Genomic DNA, 19677 nt, shown 5'->3' on the forward strand with positions numbered 1-19677 from the left:
AAACATTGGTGCATTCCCTTTGTGAATGAATGAATACTTATTTATTGCCTATACTGTTTCTGCTTAGGTTCGATCCTTCACCTTCTCTCTGTCTGCCTCTTACTATGCTCAGATATGGCCTTCTCAATGAGGGTATTTGTTTCTATGGTTTCTAAAATTATGATACATTCCCAACCATGATATGTCCTTCACTAATTATTCTAAGGGATATTTTTTGTTTAATAAATTTTATGACCCAATGTAATATGGTGTGTCTTCTCTCTCTCCTCACAAAGAACAAATAAGCAAATGCAGAATTTCCAGTCAAATTTAAATATCAAGTATGTTATGTATGTCCTCAAATTCAAATATTGCTTGAAACATACATATAACAGAAAAATATCATGTCAGAAATTTACTCTTAATTGAATATTTCAGTGTATAATATGAGACATAATTTAAAGACTGCAATACATGGAAAAATATTTGGGAAATTTCTGTGTTAGGTACTTAATGAAAAGAATATTTTTTGAAAAAATATGGAACCCTGGCATATATAGCTGTGTTTATCTCCCAAGAAGGATATAACCTACATTTGGGAAATTTTGTTTTTTTCATTTCTCCTGTAGAGATGTTGAATTCTATATATTTGATATTCAATCAAAATTCTTGACTTCTTAATCTATATTTAACATCTGGAAGGATATATGTATATGCAGATATAAAAGCATATAAATTTAATGATGACTAAAATGGATATTTTATGTAAATCATTTTGCTTTATATCTACCAAGATAATACTTGCTAACAGTGTATGCTTTTGCAACTGTTACCACTATTCTGTTATTGCAGTTTCAGAAAAGGCCCCCTGATACTCACAAAATCTTAGATATGTTTGGTGTGAGAAACAGTTTAAAGAGTGGGAGTGTTGGTACATTCATTTAATCCCCATGCTTGGGAAGCAAATCAGGGTTCTCTTTGAGTTTAATACTAGCCCAGTTCACACAGACTCCCAGACTAGCCAGAGTCACATAGTAACACCATGTCTTAAAAATTTAAAAATAATAAACAAGTAAAATAGATGTTATGAAATTATTTACTTAGGGATAAACTCATATCCAGTATGTTTAAAAACTATTAATAGTTCAGTGATAGTTTTTCATTTTCCAGTTACTTATTAAAAAAGATTTTCCTCCAGTCCTTATTTAGAAAAGCTAAAAGAAGCTGAGCTAAAGAGATCAGTGAAAGTATGGCGTGAACCCGTAAAAAACATTTTCAAATGTCATATGTCACTTTAAAGCTTCAGTTTGATACAGAGAAGAGGGCGTAAGTAGTGGAAAGTGCTCAGAAACAATCTCAAACCGTTTCAAAACTAACACTTTCCTTGTTTTCTGAAATAGGACCTTATGAAGAGGTGAGCACATCAAATGCACTTTAATGCATTATGTGCTGTTTGCTCTTAAAAGCTCAGCATCTAAGTGACCCAGTGCTCGGGAGGGCAGGGTTGAGCTCTCTGGGCAGAGTACCATGGCATCTTTCCTAGTTATAGAACCTGCAAATGTCGCTGTTTCTTGTCAGCCATTGGCATCTCTGTCTCAGAGGTTCACAGCTCCTAAGAAGGTTTGCACAGTTTAAGTAGCTGATTTAGAATTAAAAGGTAGCTGTCAGTTGATTATTTTAATAAATCAGAGAACTTTGGGAGAATTCATATAGTCAGTACCTAACATCTGTTTTGTAGATTTGGAGAGCATGATTATTTTACATAACCTGGAGAATGCCAAGGAAGCACTAGTTGAACATAAAGTTGAACACAATTGTTTTTAGTAATTAAAACTTTGGATTTAAGTAGATATTTGACGACCCTGATGGTAACATCTACGATTAGTAATAATGTATATGGAGCAAACAGTTCCAATATAAAAATGATTACTGAGTGTGTGTGTGTGTGTGTGTGTGTGTGTGTGTGTGTGTGTGTGTGTGTGTGCGCGCGCGCGCGCGCGTGCGTTTGTTGCGTGTGCGCGCGCGCACGCGTAGGAGGAGTATTTAATAAATTCATGCACATGCTAGAATCCATGTGCTCCCAAGTTGTTTATGAAAATGAACATATACTTATAATTTCATATACATAAAACTAAAACACATAATTGAGAGAGGTATCACAAGGAGAGTATGTGAGAGAAAGGAGACGGGGAAATGAAGGGAAACACGTGTAGCCAGTCCTTAGGAGGTGTGGTCACGGTTTCTCCCTGCAATGATAAAATGGTGAATAACTGATAAGAAATTTGTAAAGTTAGGATAACTTTTAATAGATAAACACCAGCCAACAGTAAGCCAGAGCGTGCCAAAGCAGCAAGGCGAGAGAGCTCCCATGTGCCTTGTCTGTCCATTTAAAACCTCTCCTACGTCACTCTGACATCACCTTGACCACACCCTAACGGGTGTGGTCGGGCACACTTGTAGCCAGTCCTTAGGAAGCATGATTATGGTGTCTCCCTACAGGGGAACATGACCCAATTACTTTTTTCAATGAAAAAAAAAAAGTAGACATGCATAACAGAATGATCAGATACAGAAACTAGATAAATTGGAACAAAACTTCTGCTTATTTTCTTGTACACATGTAATCCTCCAAAAGCTATTTAGAAACAAACCACAGTTCTCTTGTTTGAATTATTGGGAGACAATGGCTTTCAAAATAACTCACTGGGAAAACTTACTTTTTGTCAAGCCTAAGGGTCTCACTTCAGTCCACAGTCCACAGGTCCACAGGGTAAAGGGGAGAACTTATGCCTGCACTGGCATACTATTTCTCTCTCTCTCTCTCTCTCTCTCTCTCTCTCTCTCTCTCTCACACACACACACACACACACACATAAAGAAAATTAAAAAAATAATTGAATAATGGGACAAAATAATCCTGCCATATTCTAATAATTTAGGAATATGTAGGGACATGATTCCAGTAGGTTACTTCCCATTGAAACTGGTATATAGCAAATGACATATCAATAATAATCGTCAATATTATTTTGTTACTTCATGAAGAACATTACACTGATTATGAGTTTGATGAAGCCTTAATCATTCTAGTACCCTCACAGTCATTGAGTTGCACATTTTTTTACTTATACTAGAAGTATACTTATTTCACACATTAAAATCCTTCATATGTCATGTTTAAAAATTTTAGGAAAATGTTCATTGTGTATTTCATAAGGGCAAGTATGCCATTTTAAAGTTTTTATCATGCTGTGTGCAAGATGGTAATTTCTTATCTTGATAAGGCAGAAGTCATTGTATCTTGAATAACTTTACTGTGATTGAAAGAGCTTATGATTTAAGCAACATATGTAAATGAAGCTAAGTGGTATTTGCATACCAAGACTCATTTAATCACAATATTCATAATCAAGTGAAAATCATTTTAGGTAAGTGTAGTTTTAATGAATGTTGTAAATAAGCTTTAATTTGCAAATGATTGCTTTTAAATAATGCCTTTATAATTTGACTTAATAAAAATATGAACATTCTTATATAATTTTAAATAAAATATTGGATCTCATTAACAATTGTATCACAATGTTATTTTAAGCCCTTAATGGAAAAAATGAAAATACCTTATCAATTTATTATATAATGTATAACTGTAATAAATGGTAACATTTGTGTCTATATAATGATTCAAATGATTGTCTGACTAAAATTTTCAACAGGATAAAATGCTCACTTGTAGGAATTTTTAAAACCTCAGTCACGTAAATAATTAGTTATCACAGGAAATTAAAGTTCTTGTAAAACAGGTAACAATATATGGGGATTTATTTTATTTATCTTATATATTATATTTGGATCCTGATTAAGCAGGTTTGTTACTGTGCAGCTCTTTGGATTTACTTAACTCACAAAGCACTTCACACTGCTTTGAAATAGCAATAATAACTGCATCTTGTTTCTCTATCTACTAAATTATATAAAATGGTATGTGGTGGTGGACTGGGACTGTCCCCATAGGCTCTGAAATTTGGGTACTTGGTTCCCAGTTGGTGAGACCATAGGATACTCACCTGACTTTCAGTTTGCTTTGTGTCTTATGTTTATGTTTGTGGTTGAAGTCATGATCTCTCAGATTCCTGCTCTAGCCACCTGCTGCCATCTTTCTTTGCCATGATGGACTCTTCCTTAAAACTCAGAGCCAAAACAAATTCTTTCTTTCATAATTCACTGTGGCCCTGGTGTTTCATCACAGAAATAAAAAAGCAAATTGGCAGTTTATTTTTTTCCAAAACACAACCAACAAATTTAACCACTCTTACCAGTATAATCATTTGCTATAAGAAAAAAAAAACATACCTTCACCAATATGCCTTTTGATATTTCAATAGTTGTTATAGATTGTAGGCAGAATTTTCCGTTCTGCCAGCCAGTTCCCAAATTACAACACTGATCTTTATTATTAATTATAAATACTCAGCCAATAGTTCAGGCTTGTTACTAGCTAACTCTTACATTTTAAATTAAACCATTTTTTTTTAAATCAATGCTCTGCTACCTGGCTTAGCTCCTTTTCTCAGACAGAAATTTCATCTTTTTCTCTGTGTGTCTCCTTGTGATTCTCATACTCCTCCCTTCTTATCTTTTGTACTCTCTTTGTCTGCAAGTCCTGCCTAACCTCTGCATGTCCAGCTATTGTCCAGTCAGCTTCTTTATTAGTCTAATCACAGTGACATATATTCCCACAATGTAAAAGAATATTGCACAATAGACTATATTCCTATTTAAAATAAAAAACTTCAGGGTGTGTCAGACATCTTATAGCCATCAACAATTAATGATAAAAGAGATCACAGACTTGAAAAAGAGCAAGGAGGGCTATATGGAAGGGTTTGGAGGAAATTATGTAATTAATTATATAATAATTTCAAAAAACTTAAAAAATTAATTTTATAAAAGGGTAAACAGTGTTGGTAAGTGTCAGAAAATGGATAGATATAATATTGTTCATAAATTGTGTGGTCTCCCTTACAAAAAGTTGCTAAGGAGTCTCCCATTATCACATCTGAAATTACCTCATCTATGTGGAGTCCCAAAACTGAAATAGTTTTCTGTGTTCCCAGTTGAATCACAGGCACTTGAAATGCTAGACTAACAAGCATGGGTCTTGGACATGCTTGTCTTGGCTGTTTGTCCAATCCCAGCCCTAACATCCTCATGTTGAAACCTAATTTCTATCCACCATGTACTTTAAACACATATAGACTTAACTGTACCTATTGAGGGATAAATGAGTTTTATGAACATTCAAAGTTAATAGTAGTTTATCATTTGATCCTATATTTTCAAATTTTGTCTGTCAAAAATAATTTGTTCTGTTGTATAAATCCTTTTAAAGTGATTTATCTTTCAAAAATTAGATCATGATTGTATTTCCCATTGACTAATGTTCATTAGAAGAGCCACCTAAATTATATTATTATTATTATTACCTGTAGAAACAAATTGCTACTTTGATAAGCTTCTATGTCAAATTTCTATAACTTCTTTTCTAAAAAAAATCTTGTCAAAAAAGAGATACAAGCTAATTCTAAGTTCCATTTTATAAATCGAGATTTAATGAATGGAAGATATTAAATTCTTGGGACAAACAAATTCAAGAGCATAAATATGCATGATGTGAATCTTACCAAAGTCATATTAAAATGTGATCTTGCGTATTAAAAGATGAAATCAAAGCTGTAAAAAGTTGTTGGGTCATTATGGCTCCTTTGTGTGAATTCATCTGTTCATGGATCAATTCTTTACAAGACTGAGTGTTTAATAGTTTATCTATATTATAGAAATGAGTCTATTTCTTTCTTCTGTAATGACATTTCTTCTCTGTAATGAAATGGGTTGCCTATGTTCTTTATAGACTCCAGCAGGAAGAAGACCATTAACAGGCACAAGCCTTCATCTCCACTTTCCAATAGTCCAGAAGAGAGATATTGCTAAAATTTCTTTCTTTATAAATTACACAGTCTCTGGTACACAGTTTAGAAATGGAAACAAAACTGTATGTAGCAACACACTCAACATAGGGCTAATAATTCTTATTGGGTGTGGTAGTTTGAATGTACTTGGCCTCCATATTCTCATAGGGAGTGGCACTATTAGGAGGTGTGGCTTTGTTGGAGGAATTGTATCACTGTGGAGGCAAGCTTTGAGTTTTTCAATGCTCAGGATACTGCCTAGTGTGTCAGTCCACTTCCTGTTGCCTGCAAGCAAAGATGTAAGACTCTCACCTACCTCTCCATCACTATGGCTTACTTATGGATACTGTCTCAGTTAGGGTTTCTATTGCTGTGAAGAAACACCATGGTCATGGCAATTCTTAAAAGGAAAACATTTACTTGAAGAAACCAACATGGAGATGGACAGGCTTAAATGGTCTGTGAAGAACCAGTGTTCAAATAAATCCAATATTTAGAGAATTGTGCGGTGTGAAATAAATAGTTCAGCCCCCAAACAAAAGGGTAACATCAAGAAGCCTAACACCTTTCTTTAAGAAAATATTCCATTGAGTCATTCTGTGAACAGGGATGCTATTCTTTCTTCGGTTCATTGCTGAAGCTTTTCCAGAACTATAAATGCATAATACATTTCCCATGTTTCTTCAATATTTTAAGTATTTATATATACTTATTCCATTGTGTACATGTGTACGCACACGTGTGAAAAGTGACTTTGTGTGTATGTGTGTGCATGTGGAAGCCAGAAGTTGATGACGCATGTCTTCTTCAGTTTATTTTCTACTTTATTTTATGTGAAAGGGTCTCCCACTGAACCAGGAGTACCTAGATTTGCTAGTTAGCAGCAGGCATGCATCACTGTGCTTAGATTTCTGTACGGGATCTGGGATGTGAAATCATGTTTCACAGCAAATGCTTTACTGATAGAACCATCTCCTCATCTCCCCAAACCTGCATCTTTCTATTTTAATTCAACAATCTTTAGCACTTAAAAAGTAAGATAAAAGTAAATCATGGATTACCTATAAAACTATTATTTGAAAATCTATCTGAACAACAAATTAGCAAAGAATAGTAATATTAAACTTTTAATAATCACAATAGAGAGGAAGTGACGGAAAAGACTAACAGGACCAAATTTAAAGTAAAAAGAAATAAACAAACGAAGACAACAGCAAAAAGATTTCATTAAAAAATGTGTTCTTGTTTCCTGTTGTTATCTCTAAAATTAATTGGTGCCTAGCAATTTCCTTCTTGTCATTGAAATTATTTTGTTTTATACTGCAAATGAATGCATTTAGTTCTCAAAATATTTTTCTTTCATGAGATTTATTTCTATTTGTAGTTGCTCTTCTGAAGGTGTACTTTACACAGGACTGAGAATAGATTTTCCCCAATGGGGGCCTTGAAACTATTGAGTTTATAAGGGATTTTTTTCTGTTGAAAAATGTATCAGTCTCTGAAAACAAGATTTAGGGAAATAGCACTTCTAATTTTCTCTAGCACTAGTTTGTTCAAAGGACTAGCAATTTTTTATTTTATTTTTTTGGTTTTTCAAGACAGGGTTTCTCTGTGTAGCTTTGGAGCTTATCCTGGCACTCACTCTGGAGACCAGGCTGGCCTCAAACTCACAGAGATCTGCCTGCCTCTGCATCCTGAGTACTGGGATTAAAGGCATGTGCCACCAATGCCCGGTGACTATAGCAATTTTAAGAGGTGCTAAAATATGCATGCATAAGGCTTGATCATGCAAACAATGTGGAAAAAGTATAATGAGCATTGATTTGAATTGAAAAGTTTCAAAAGTGTGCAAATTATTATCTTATCTAAAAGGATAAAACATGTACCATCAAGTTAAAGAGCAATTTCCCAGATTCTAAGCTTATAATAATTTTTTTTTAAAAAAGCTTGTATTTACTACAGTTGAGAGCAACTCATGCCATCTCATTTCCCCAATGGGAGAGCACTTCAGAGATATCAAGGAGCCTCTCAGCTGATAACAAAGTCTGCAAGGGAGGGAGGGTATGATGGAAATAACTGTGAAATGTCACCATGGAAAATAAAATGTAAATTTAACTGTCAATCTTAAGAGCAAGAGATGTCATTCATATCTGTCCTTGTGAGTTTTCTGTTACTGCATAACAAGTTGCCACAAACTCACTGCCTTAAAACAATATGCTTTATTTTGATCCAGTTTTGTAAGTAAGAAGTCTAGACAGACTTCCTGAGCTCCTTGCATTTGTCTTTCTAAGAGGAAAGTCACAATCCCACGTAGGCTACACTCCCATGGAAACTCTGAGAAGGATCCCATTCTCAAAGTCATTCCATTTAGTGGAGAAATACAATTTTCTGCTACTGTGGGACTTCGGAGAAACAGAAGACAAGTGTCTCAAAGAAAAATGTAATGTTGGAGTACTTTTTATTTTTAGTTATCCCTCATTCTTCCACTTGGACATTCTATACCAGTTACACTTCTGTGTTTCCTACAGAAGCAATTATTAACTGAACACCAATTGTGAAGTGCTCTCTCTCTCTCCCTCCTTGCCTCTCTCTCTCTCTCTCTCTCTCTCTCTCTCTCTCTCTCTCATCCCTCCTTGCCCCCTCTCTCTCTCCCTTCCTCTTTCTCCATGTATGGTGTATGTGTATGATATATGATGTAGGCACACTTACTTGTGCAGGTACACATTCTTGTACACATTCAATAAAGGGCTAGAGAAGGGTGTCAGGTGTCATACTTGACACTCTCAGCCTTATTTCTTGGAGACAGAGTCTCTCTCTGACCCTGAAGATAGATGGGAAGCAAGCCCCAAAGCATTAGCTATCCTCCTGTGTGTGTGTTTCTCAGAGATGGGGTTGCAGGAGCATGTTTCCATGCCTGACATTTTTAGATAGTGTTAGGATCTGAACTCAGGTCCCAAACCTTGTACAGTAGGTGCTGTTACCCACTTAAGCACTACCAAGCCCCTAAAAAAACTTTTGTTACTGTGAAATATTAGGAGAAAATTGCAATTTTTACAAGTTTTTAGTTCTAAGTGGCTGATACTCCTATGTAACATGAAAATTAACCAACTGACAATAAGTAGCTACCTACAATACAGAGAGTATTTCAGGTTACCATGAAAGATGCATGGATTAATAAAGACCAATATAGAAGCTTTGCCCTTTTCTCTAAATTACAGGACTCACAGAAAGTTATGTCTAGTATTATTCTTGTTGCTAGACATACAGATGACTGCAAAACACATTTTTATAAATTCTATGTGTTTGCAAGACAATATTGCACAGTAAGAAAAAATAGCTAAAGGATTTTAAACATTAAAATTAATTCTTCACTGTAGTCTATATAATGATAGATAATAATTTTATGAGAAAGTATCTAACTTCCTAGAAATACTAAACACAATCACTTTTGCAGCAAGTAACAATATAAGCATTCTTGTATATGTAAAAGAGTTCTGCCAGGCAGTACACCTTTAATCCCAGTACTCAGGAGGCAGAGGTAGGCGGATCTCTGTGAGTTTGAGATCAGCCTGGTCTACATGAGCTAGTTCCAGGTCTCCAAAGCCACAGAGAAACCCTGTCTCAAAAAACAAAAAAAAAAAAAAAAGAAAGACAGAAAGGAAGGAAGGAAGACCAAAGAGGATGCTCAAGGTCATCTTTGCTTTCTAACTGACAACCATCAATGGAAGTGAACTAAGTAATGTTAACAACACTTCATTTGGTTTATGTAAATTATTACCTAAAATGTACCTTGAAAATATGCTTTAGCTACTAGGGAGAATTCCTTCAGATTTCAATATTTTTTTGATGTTTCTATACTTGTAGTATATTGCAAGTATTTTTCAATAGTCCAGTCTTTATTAAATTTTTTTAGTATTTTGAGGACAATGGATAATTATGGGATCTTTATCTTTGATTATCCAAGAACTATTATATTAAGAACTATATATATATATATATATATATATATATATATATATATATATCTCACAGTGACATTAAACAAATAATTTAGCAAACACATTACAAACTGACTTCAATGAGAAAAAATAATAAAACCACACACGTTAAGTGTTCTGTTGGACTGAATGGTTAGACTTTTGAGATTGGAGTTTCCAATGCGGAGCCAAGTCCTTTGGAGCCACCATTAGCTCTCTTAACTGCTGTTTCTGTGGCTGGGATAGAGCAGTCTGGCAAAGGCAGGTACAATCCATCATTGCAGGGAAACCAGGGCAATGGGCTTGAGGCAGCTGGTCCCCGTGCTCATGGAGTTAGAAAGTAGAGATCTGAATGCTTATATGCAGCTTGTTTCCTCCTGCTACATTCCAGGACTCAATCACCCAGAGTGCTTCATCCCATACTCAAAATGGGTTTACTCAGCTCAGTTAGCCCAGACATTTGCTTCCTTGATAGTTTTGATCCCATAGTTGTTGATATTGACCATCACAAGTTTACCCCTGGCCATCTCTATATCCAAACACATCATTTCTTACTCACAACTGTAGGGGAAGCTGTAGCCACGCCTTCTTAGGGGCTGGCTACAGGTGTGCCTGACCAGGCTGGTGAAGGGAGTGGTCAGAGTGTAGTGTGACTGCGTTTGCGGTTTTGGTTTCTCTTTGCTTCTTGCTGTACAGACTGCTACTGTGCCGGCTGGCTAGGTAGCTCTGTAAGTAAGGCTTTTCCCTATTAAATACCCTTATATTTCTACCTGACTCCGTATTGGTAATTTCCCACTATACACAACCTTCCTACTCTTCTCCCTGTATGCTCACTAAAAATCTGCTTGTTTAAAATACACTCACTCTAACTTCATGGCCTTTGATAACTCCAACATTGTTGAAAAGCACAACCTACAAAGTCTCTCCTGAAGCTCAAGACACTATATTAATTGTGATCCCCTTACAAAAGAATAAATAATATTATGTTATTATTATGAATAATATTACAAAATTTTAATAATATGATTATTACAAATTATAACATAAAATAAGCAATTTTCATGCTTACAATTCACAGCATTACATAGTAAGCATTAACTACCAAAATGCAGAAGGGGAGGAATAGAGGCATAGCAATAAGAGATTGGTCCAAAGCAAGAACAATCTTCCAAGCCTGAAGCTCCATGTTTGATTGCCTGGGTTGTATGGTGGAATCACATGGGATTCAAATTGCTTGCTTAGTCATTTTAACACTGCCAGCTCTTCTAGATACAGCACATACTCTCTTGGGCTGGCTTCACTCAGTCACTTAGCTTTTCTTGGCATCTATTCAATGGTCCTGGCATTTCCAGCATCCTATGGTCTTCATTACAATACAGGCTTCATTTTCAGTCTTATAAAATGGCCTTTAAGGAATTCTTTGCAAAATCCTGATATGGCCACACATTTCCCAGCTTGAGTGGATCTCCGAGACCATGGAGTGAGACTGTCATCCCCTTATTGTTTATAGATGCAGAACTGACACCATATAGATTATGCTGCCATTTTCTTCACAAGCTTGAAATAAAGCTTGGCCTCTTTGGAGAACAGCCACAGCAGCCCTAGACAGTCATTTCCAAAAATAGGGATCCTTTTCAACCACATTCTTAGTTTAGGCTTTCTCCCCTCAAATGCATTTTCATTTCCACACTTTGGAACCTGACAGAGATGGGTTGTTGACTTCTAGATACTTTTCTTTTTATCCTGATGCAGAGTATGTCACTTTAACAATTGCAACCTCATTTTTGTTCATAGCCTGTGCATTGGTTGTGACTTTAAACTTTTTCAATTCTCTTTCAGCGATAAATTACATTAAAATTTTCTTTCTCTTCTGTCTGTTAGTATTTTCCTCCATAGATCAGGATGAGAAGACAGAATGCAATCCTGCCTTTGAATTTCTCCAATACATCTATAATCCCTTACTTTAAAATTCCTATTCACTCATGTTTCAGAAAATGATCAGAATACAGTCAAAGTCCCTTCAAGAGTATAATCTAGCACCTTTGGGCACAGTAGTAGATAGTTGTATTTTTCACCTTTTCCAAACATAAGAGCTGCTGGTTTTCCACAGTCTGTACCTCCTACAGCCTTCTAATCTCTCAAATACCCAGCAGAAAGGCCCACTAATCTCTTCCTACAATATCATGTGTGTTTCCTAGTCCAAACTCTTCCATATTCTTCCCACAAACCAGCTACAAAGGCCTGAGAACTACATGGTCAAGCATCTCAGTTAACTTTTTATTTCTATGATAAAAACCATGACCAAAAAGAATTGGTGGAGGAAAGGGTTTATTTTACCCTGTATTTTCAGGTAACAGTGTATACCTGAGGGAAGTCCAGGAAGGAACTGGTGGAGAAAAACTGATGCAGAGACCACAGAGCATTGTTGTTTAAAAGCTTGCTCTTCCTTGCTTGCTTAGCCTGATTTCTCCTACACCCCAGGACTTCCTGTTTAGGGGTGACACCACACACAGTGATCTGGGCCCTCCCATGATAATCGTTAATCAAGAATATGTGCAACAAACTTGACCACAGATAATCTGGTGAAGGAATTTTTCTCAATTAATATTCTTTTCTCAATTAAGATTCCTGTTTCCCTGATATGTTTAGTTTTGTTCCAAGTTGAGAAAACCCAGCCATAGTCAACTTTATCTTAACAGTCCTACTTCCCTACTACTCAAAACCAACTTTTGTATAGCCACTTCTTCCCTGTTACTATGATAAAATATATTGTTCAAAACAACTTTATCAAAGGGTAGCCTGTTTTGGCTCACAGTTCAAGGGTACACTCCATCAAATGGGGAAGTCAAGAAAGTCATAAGTAGAAGTAGCTGTGCTCATTGCATATGTAGTAGTCAGTAAGGACAGAGTGGGGAGAGAGAGAGAGAGAGAGAGAGAGAGAGAGAGAGAGAGAGAGAGAGAGAGAGAGAGAGAGAGAGAGAGAGAGAGAGAGAGAGAGAGAGAGAGAGAGAGGGACTTTACTACATTCTAATGACTCCTTTTGTTTCAATGAAGGTGCCACCTCCAAACATGGTGATGCCCCAGTTAAGGTGGATCTAGATTCTGTCAAGTTGCCACTAAAATAAGCATAATACACCACTTTTTTAGTTTTCTGTGTCTGACCTAACATTGAAAGTACCCCCATTAAACTGTTTGGCATATATCAAGTTAACTGATCAATGGTTTCCATCAATCCTAAAGCCAAGAACTAATATCATCAGATAGCACTTTCCATCTTTGCTGTAACTGCATATCTCACAATGTTTCTACAAATGCATTTGAAAAAATACCTTGATTTATTATTTTCTTTCATTTTATTCTATAACCATTCAAACTTCATATAAATGTTAACACATTGGAACATGGTATTTGGGGGTCACCTCAATCCATATCCCTAGACTGTAACCACTGGTATTTGATTCCAGAATAAATTATCTTATTTGTTTTGAGGTGATATTTGCATTTGGAGCCAAAGTATTGATATTATAAGCTTTTTTGCAAAATTTAGAGGCAGAGTTTCTTTTACAAGTTCTTAGACTCATAGATAAAAGAAATTAAAAGTGAACTCAGAAGACAGTTCAAGGGCAACTTCATTCTTGTTTGAGAGAAAATAAACACACAACTGTGTTATAAATCTAAATCTTGGTAGCTGTAGTAGGGTTCTCTAAAGGAGCCGAAGTTTTAGAATATATGCATAGGCACATATATACGTGTATGTCGTGTGTGTGTGTGTGTGTGTGTGTGTGTGTGTGTGTGTGTGTGTGTGTGTGTGTGATTTGTTACAGAGGTTTGCAGGCTGTTGTTCAGGTAACCAACAATGCCTGAAGGGAGTGCAAAAATCCACTAGTTGTTCATTTGAAACAACTGAATGTCTCAGCAATTCCAATCAAGTATTGGACTCCTAGAGGATTCCTAGAGATCTACTAGTCTCCAGTCTGTGTTGGAGTCCTGAAGAAGAAAGTTCTAACACAAACAGATGCCTCAACCACATGCTAGAGTAACTTTCTAATAATAGTGAAGGTAAGCAGGAAAAACACACTAGAAACTTCCTCCTTCTTGTCCTTTTATGTGGGCTGCCACCAGAAGGTGTGACCCTGAGTGGGAATGGGTCTTCTGATCTATGAGGATGGAATGAGAATCTTCCATAGACATGCTAAGCAGCTTGAGTATTAGTTAACTCCAGAGGCAGTCAAGTTGACAGCCAAGGTCTCTGACACAGCAGCTGCCAGGAGGAAGGAGATTGGTAACAGGAAGAAGTACAGGGATGTTTTGAGAAGTAAATGTGGTAATCTCAATGAAGTTTTCTTTCTGCTTTCTAATTGTGAAAATATATTTTTGAATTGTTTCCCTTTCCTTCTAGGACCCCATATTGATCAAATCAATCATTCCTATGGCAGAGAAGAAGAAATCAGAAGCCTTTATGTTATAAATGTTCTTAAAGTTTTAGACATCTCTGTCACTCAGGATTAAAGGTAATTTTGAAGAAAGGGGTTGTAGGAATGCTAATTCTAGCAATACTCCCAAAGCTCTTAATAAGGAAAAGGTTGATTAAATAAAGCCACAGTTTGGCATCAAAAGATTCAGGGGCTGTGCCTATAAATTCAACTGTTCTTGAAGAGAGAGCACAAAGAGGCAGTGGGAGGTTCTGAGGACTAATCTGCCTCCAGTGTGAGAGCACTTTCAACACTCTATAGCACACAAAAAGACTAATTTACGGGATCAGGAAATGTGGCTTTGGCAGACTGAGCCTTAAAAGCAACCTAGGACATTTTCAAATGGTAAAAGGCTCCAGATAAACAAAACACTTTAAAATAGATAATATCTGAGAGAACTGGTACTCAGCCATGATCCAGTTTCAGAAAACTTAACTGTTAGTGATTAAGAGACAAAGAGCATGGCCTTTTATAAAATATACACTGAATAGAAATTTCAGACTGTTGTCAAATTAATTAAAGAGCAAAATAAATCTAACTTGACAAGATTGCGGCATGAAAGAATGCTTAATGATTAAGCCTGTTAATACCTATCTATCATGTGAAGGCCATAAGGTAGCATGGTAAGAGAAGAAGAAACAGAGAAATAAAATGATCAGTGATACAGATGTTAGACAGCTGGGTAGACATCAGGCTTAAAGGGTGCTGAGGTTGGACGCCTGTCTTACAGCCAGCAGCTCCAAAACCAGAAACTCTAACTGCAACACTGATTCCTGGTTAAAAAAAATAATGAGGTCCTAATTCTCTCTCGGGCCAAAAGTGTAATTTCCATCCTAACCTGCCCAAGAGGTACATTTCTAGTTAGCCCAAGGCTTTGTGGCAGAAAATACACACCATGGTCCTCTTTTTGTAGTGAAGTCAAATGAAGCAGGAAGTTACATGGGTAGGCAAACACTCTTGATGAAACTATTGTTCCAATAACCTTAAATAACATGAAGGAAAAAGAAAAGAAGACAGAAAAAATATTATAAATATCAACTTAAAGTTGCTGTTGGCACAGTGCTCTCTCCAGCCATTTTTCATTCTCACCCCTGAGCTTGTCCCACTATACCTTATAATAAATCCCACATGTCTTTTAACTATATGACACACTGAAATTCAGGGAAGATAGCAAGAACTAGACTGGTAAGTGTATACCAAACTGAGTGCACCATTAGAATATATGTTGGTGCATACTTAGAAATTAGATATATCTTGAGGGCGGTATGGGAAGTACATAAGTGGGAAAGTTGTATACATTTATCATTAGGTATGTTAAAATCAAAAAAGAAAATAATATAATAAAAAGTTTAAATCTAATACAAAGTATGTATTTAAAATAACAAAGTCAATTTTAAGTGAAAGACAATACTGCCTTGTTAAAAATTATTTCTGTCTCACTTGAACTGCTTTGACTAGTTATTCACATTTTAATATTGATAAGCATTATAGACAAGTCTCACTTGAACTGCTTTGACTAGTTATTCACATTTTAATATTGACAAGCATTATAGACAAGGTTTTAATTAACAACACCTAGTAACTTTTTACTTGTTTATCAATGTCTGCTTTTCTGGGTATGTTATCTCATTCTGGACACCCTCACTGTGGGGGATTCCTGCAAACATCATTGCCTGCAGAAAAACCACCTGAGATAAGAAGGACACCTGGTTCAGTGTGACTTAGCAAGGCTGTTTCAGACTTCTGGAGTCTGATATCCTGCCAGTTTATTTTAGAGATGTTTAAGTTTGGCAAAAAGTTCCTTGTTAGCAATTATCCCAACTCCAAGTGCACAATAAAGCCCACAGCATGAATCCATTGAAACTCTTTTGCAAAGTACATGTGACCTTTATCATGAAGATGGGTTCTATGGCTTAAAGGTCTAGGATATGGTATGGTCTCTGACAGAGACAGTGTAGAGGTCAGCAGGCTATGTGACATAGTGACAAAGTATATATGACATCTCCCCTAAGGATGGCTTTTGTTGACAGAGAAATAAAGATAAAGGTCTATGGAGTGTCAGTCTGGGATAAACATTGTGGGGGGGTGTTGGTGAGGTATGGTCCTACAGAGAGCAGGGTTACCAGGTTATTAACAGCATCTGCTTCTGGCCTTCTGGGTGGAGGAGAGGTATCTATTTCCTCAACTGGAAAGACAACCTTGAGTGATTAACATTCCTGTTTTCTTCAGTGCTTATGTCTGAGCACTCTGCCTTCTGTACCCTAGCTTCTAGGTCAACAATATTCATTGAATACATTCAGACAAGACCCACAAAGTGTATTGCAGAAGAAAAGCAGAATCTTACAGAATAATACAAGGCACCCTCTGTGATGAAGATGTAGCATTTTGCCAGTCTCCACTTTTAGATAGGCTTTCTACTATCTCTTCAGTGCCTGGAGAAGACAACCAGCATCCTGGGTGGTTTATTTGTTCAGGTGATTGGCAGACTCATTTGGATTAAAACCCTGAGGAAAGGATGGTGATAAATATTTGTTTTTTTTTATCAGATAGCTTCTGGCCAAATAGCAATCTTATAAGTCTTTCAGAAAGGTTAGAATGTCCTGTCTGCTTTCAGGGATAGAGAAATTATTTAGATACCACTATTTTGAAGAGTAATCAAAGTTTTTGCAATTTCAGTTCCTAACTTCAAAGATGCTGATTTGGAGTGGGGTGGGGTGTCCATCCTTAATGTTCTTCAGTCATACTGATATTTGACTAGATTTCTGACAATCTGATACATCCTATTCATAATTAAACCACAGCACTGTACTCTATATCCTATCTTCGATAGCCTTATGTTTGTTCCTCAATTTGCATTTCCTTACTGGCTAGTTGCACAGTACACAATATACTTTCCTATGGTTTTCTTACCGATTATGATGCAAGAATACATATTTTAAAGAGAATGTGAATGTTATAGACTAGATAGTGAGATATTTCATCAGAACACTTGTGTGGCATTATACTGAAGATTCCTACAGCTAAGATAGCAGCTATTTCTGAGTGTCTGATTTATTGAAACACCCTTTTGATACTTCAAAAAGCCAACTAACTTAATGCTCACAAATAGCTACATTAGGAGGAAATTATGGTTTCCATTTTATAGGCAGAAACTTTAGGAACAGAATAATTTTCATATAGCCTCACTGAACCTTTCTTTAAAACTCATATTTGAAACCAATTTGATATCTGCCCATGGAGAAATAGATAATTACTGAAATAAGTGACTTACAACACAATTATTATTTTCTATTAAGATCTAGCTAAGTTAATAATTATCATTATTTGAAGGGACCAATAAAACATTCTAATGTTGATGTCAGATAAATGGAAGAAACCATAGAACATTTATTCAAAGAAGCAGCTGACCCTGGCTAGGGGGGTCAAAGTAATGAGTGAAATGCACTTGTTTAGAATAATGACAGAATTTCTTCACTAGACATTGCTATTTCCAACAAATACAGTTTTCAGATAAAGTATTAAGATAAATCAACAATATCTTGACCATTGAAGAAGTCACTGAAACAACATTTTCCACCTTACCTTTGTCAATTTTTGCTTAAATAAGAAAACATATGGCAATTATTCTGTAAAACAAATTTTCAAGAAAGGAAAGCACTTTATACTTGGATGTTGCATGATAAAATAAAAAGTAGCTACATAATAAATGAAAAAACAAAGGAATGTTAAGTCATATAACAAAAGTAGTAAAGGAAAAAAGTAGGAAATAAAAATGTGAATTACTAATCAAAGAACATCAAGAAGGAAATTAGCATAATAATTCTCTAAAGGGTGAAAGTAAAGGGGTTCTTATTTATTATTTATTTGCTTTTGTTTTGGATAGCTACTCATTATGTTGTTCAGGCTTTCCTCAAACTTACAGTAATCCTTCTGCCATGCACAAATGAATCCTGGGATGACAGGCACATGTCCTCATACTCAGCTTCAAGCATATACAATTCTCACTTTAGTCACTTAAAACTACTTTTCTAGATAGAATAAAAATAACTCCAGATTGTGTGCTCTTAAACAAAAGAAATCCAATTGTCCAACTAGGTACAATAAAATTCAATATTCTTGATTAAAGAAAATGATTTTGAGATTCTTTAGATTTGCTTAAGAGTTGTAAAATTTACAGGAGCACAGCAGAATTCAAAGACAGTTGTATTATTAGCAGGGAATCATGTGAGCATGAAACATTTGCTATAACTTGTTAGTGACTACTGACACAGCTTCTGCTTACAGTGTCTTCCAATTTCCTTTATTTTTTGATGACTTGATCTGAATTTCCCCAGTAATTATCTCTTTTCGCCATTTCCCAGGACAGATATCAGATTACATTTTGTTGTCAGGCCTCAGGAGGGACCTCCTGGTTGTGATGATATAGAAGAGACTCAAAGTAATAGAATTGGTGTTATAAAGGATTTGTTAATAGATTTGCTTAGGAGACATTAAATCACACAGAGTAGAATTTAACTACAGCAGCACTGCCTCCAATATACCCCAAAGATAAGTAGTGTTCTAACCAGGACTGTCAGAAGTAAGCAAAATTTACAATGCTAGGATGTAAATGTTTGTTTGATTGATTGATCAGCTCTTAGGCCCACCCCCAAAGAGCATGCCTCAAACAGGCATCTCTAGGGGGCACTGTAGAAGGTCTCAATCACTAAATTCTAATCTCTGTGTTCCTATCAGGGAAAACATGCTCTGCCTTGTGGACAAGATGATGCTGGGTAACAACTATTCAGAAAAGAACTACATTAGTGTGGTAAAATAATTCTGATGATGGGCAATATCTTTGCTGTGTAAATCTTCTAACTTCCTGAGCAACCAGCCTTTCAGTTTCCTGTCTGTTTAAATTGTTCAAAGTGAATGCTGGGTCCAGGACCAGAAACAGATTGAAAGATGTTAGTGTTTGTGGGATGGCTAAGTCTACAGTGTCTTTACATTAGTAAAATTGTCTGTTAAAGGCCACCTCTAATTAGCACCTTAGTCACAGTTGGCCAGGGAGTTCTTCCTCCATCTCTAAGTGTGTAGAGTGGAGACATTATTTCTGTAGCAATGACATCTTCTTATTTCCTAATTTTGGACAATGTCAGCAGCATATTTTGTGTGTGTTTTGTAGACTTGTCCCTAATCATCATCAGTTCAATATCTTTCTACCTATTGGACTGTGATTATAGGAGTTGAGTAACAGATGCCACCATCATCTTTTTGGGTCAAGGGGTCTCATTGCAATGTGAT

Source organism: Cricetulus griseus, chromosome 2 (genome assembly GCF_003668045.3).
Source record: "Cricetulus griseus strain 17A/GY chromosome 2, alternate assembly CriGri-PICRH-1.0, whole genome shotgun sequence".
Lineage (NCBI taxonomy): Eukaryota > Metazoa > Chordata > Mammalia > Rodentia > Cricetidae > Cricetulus > Cricetulus griseus.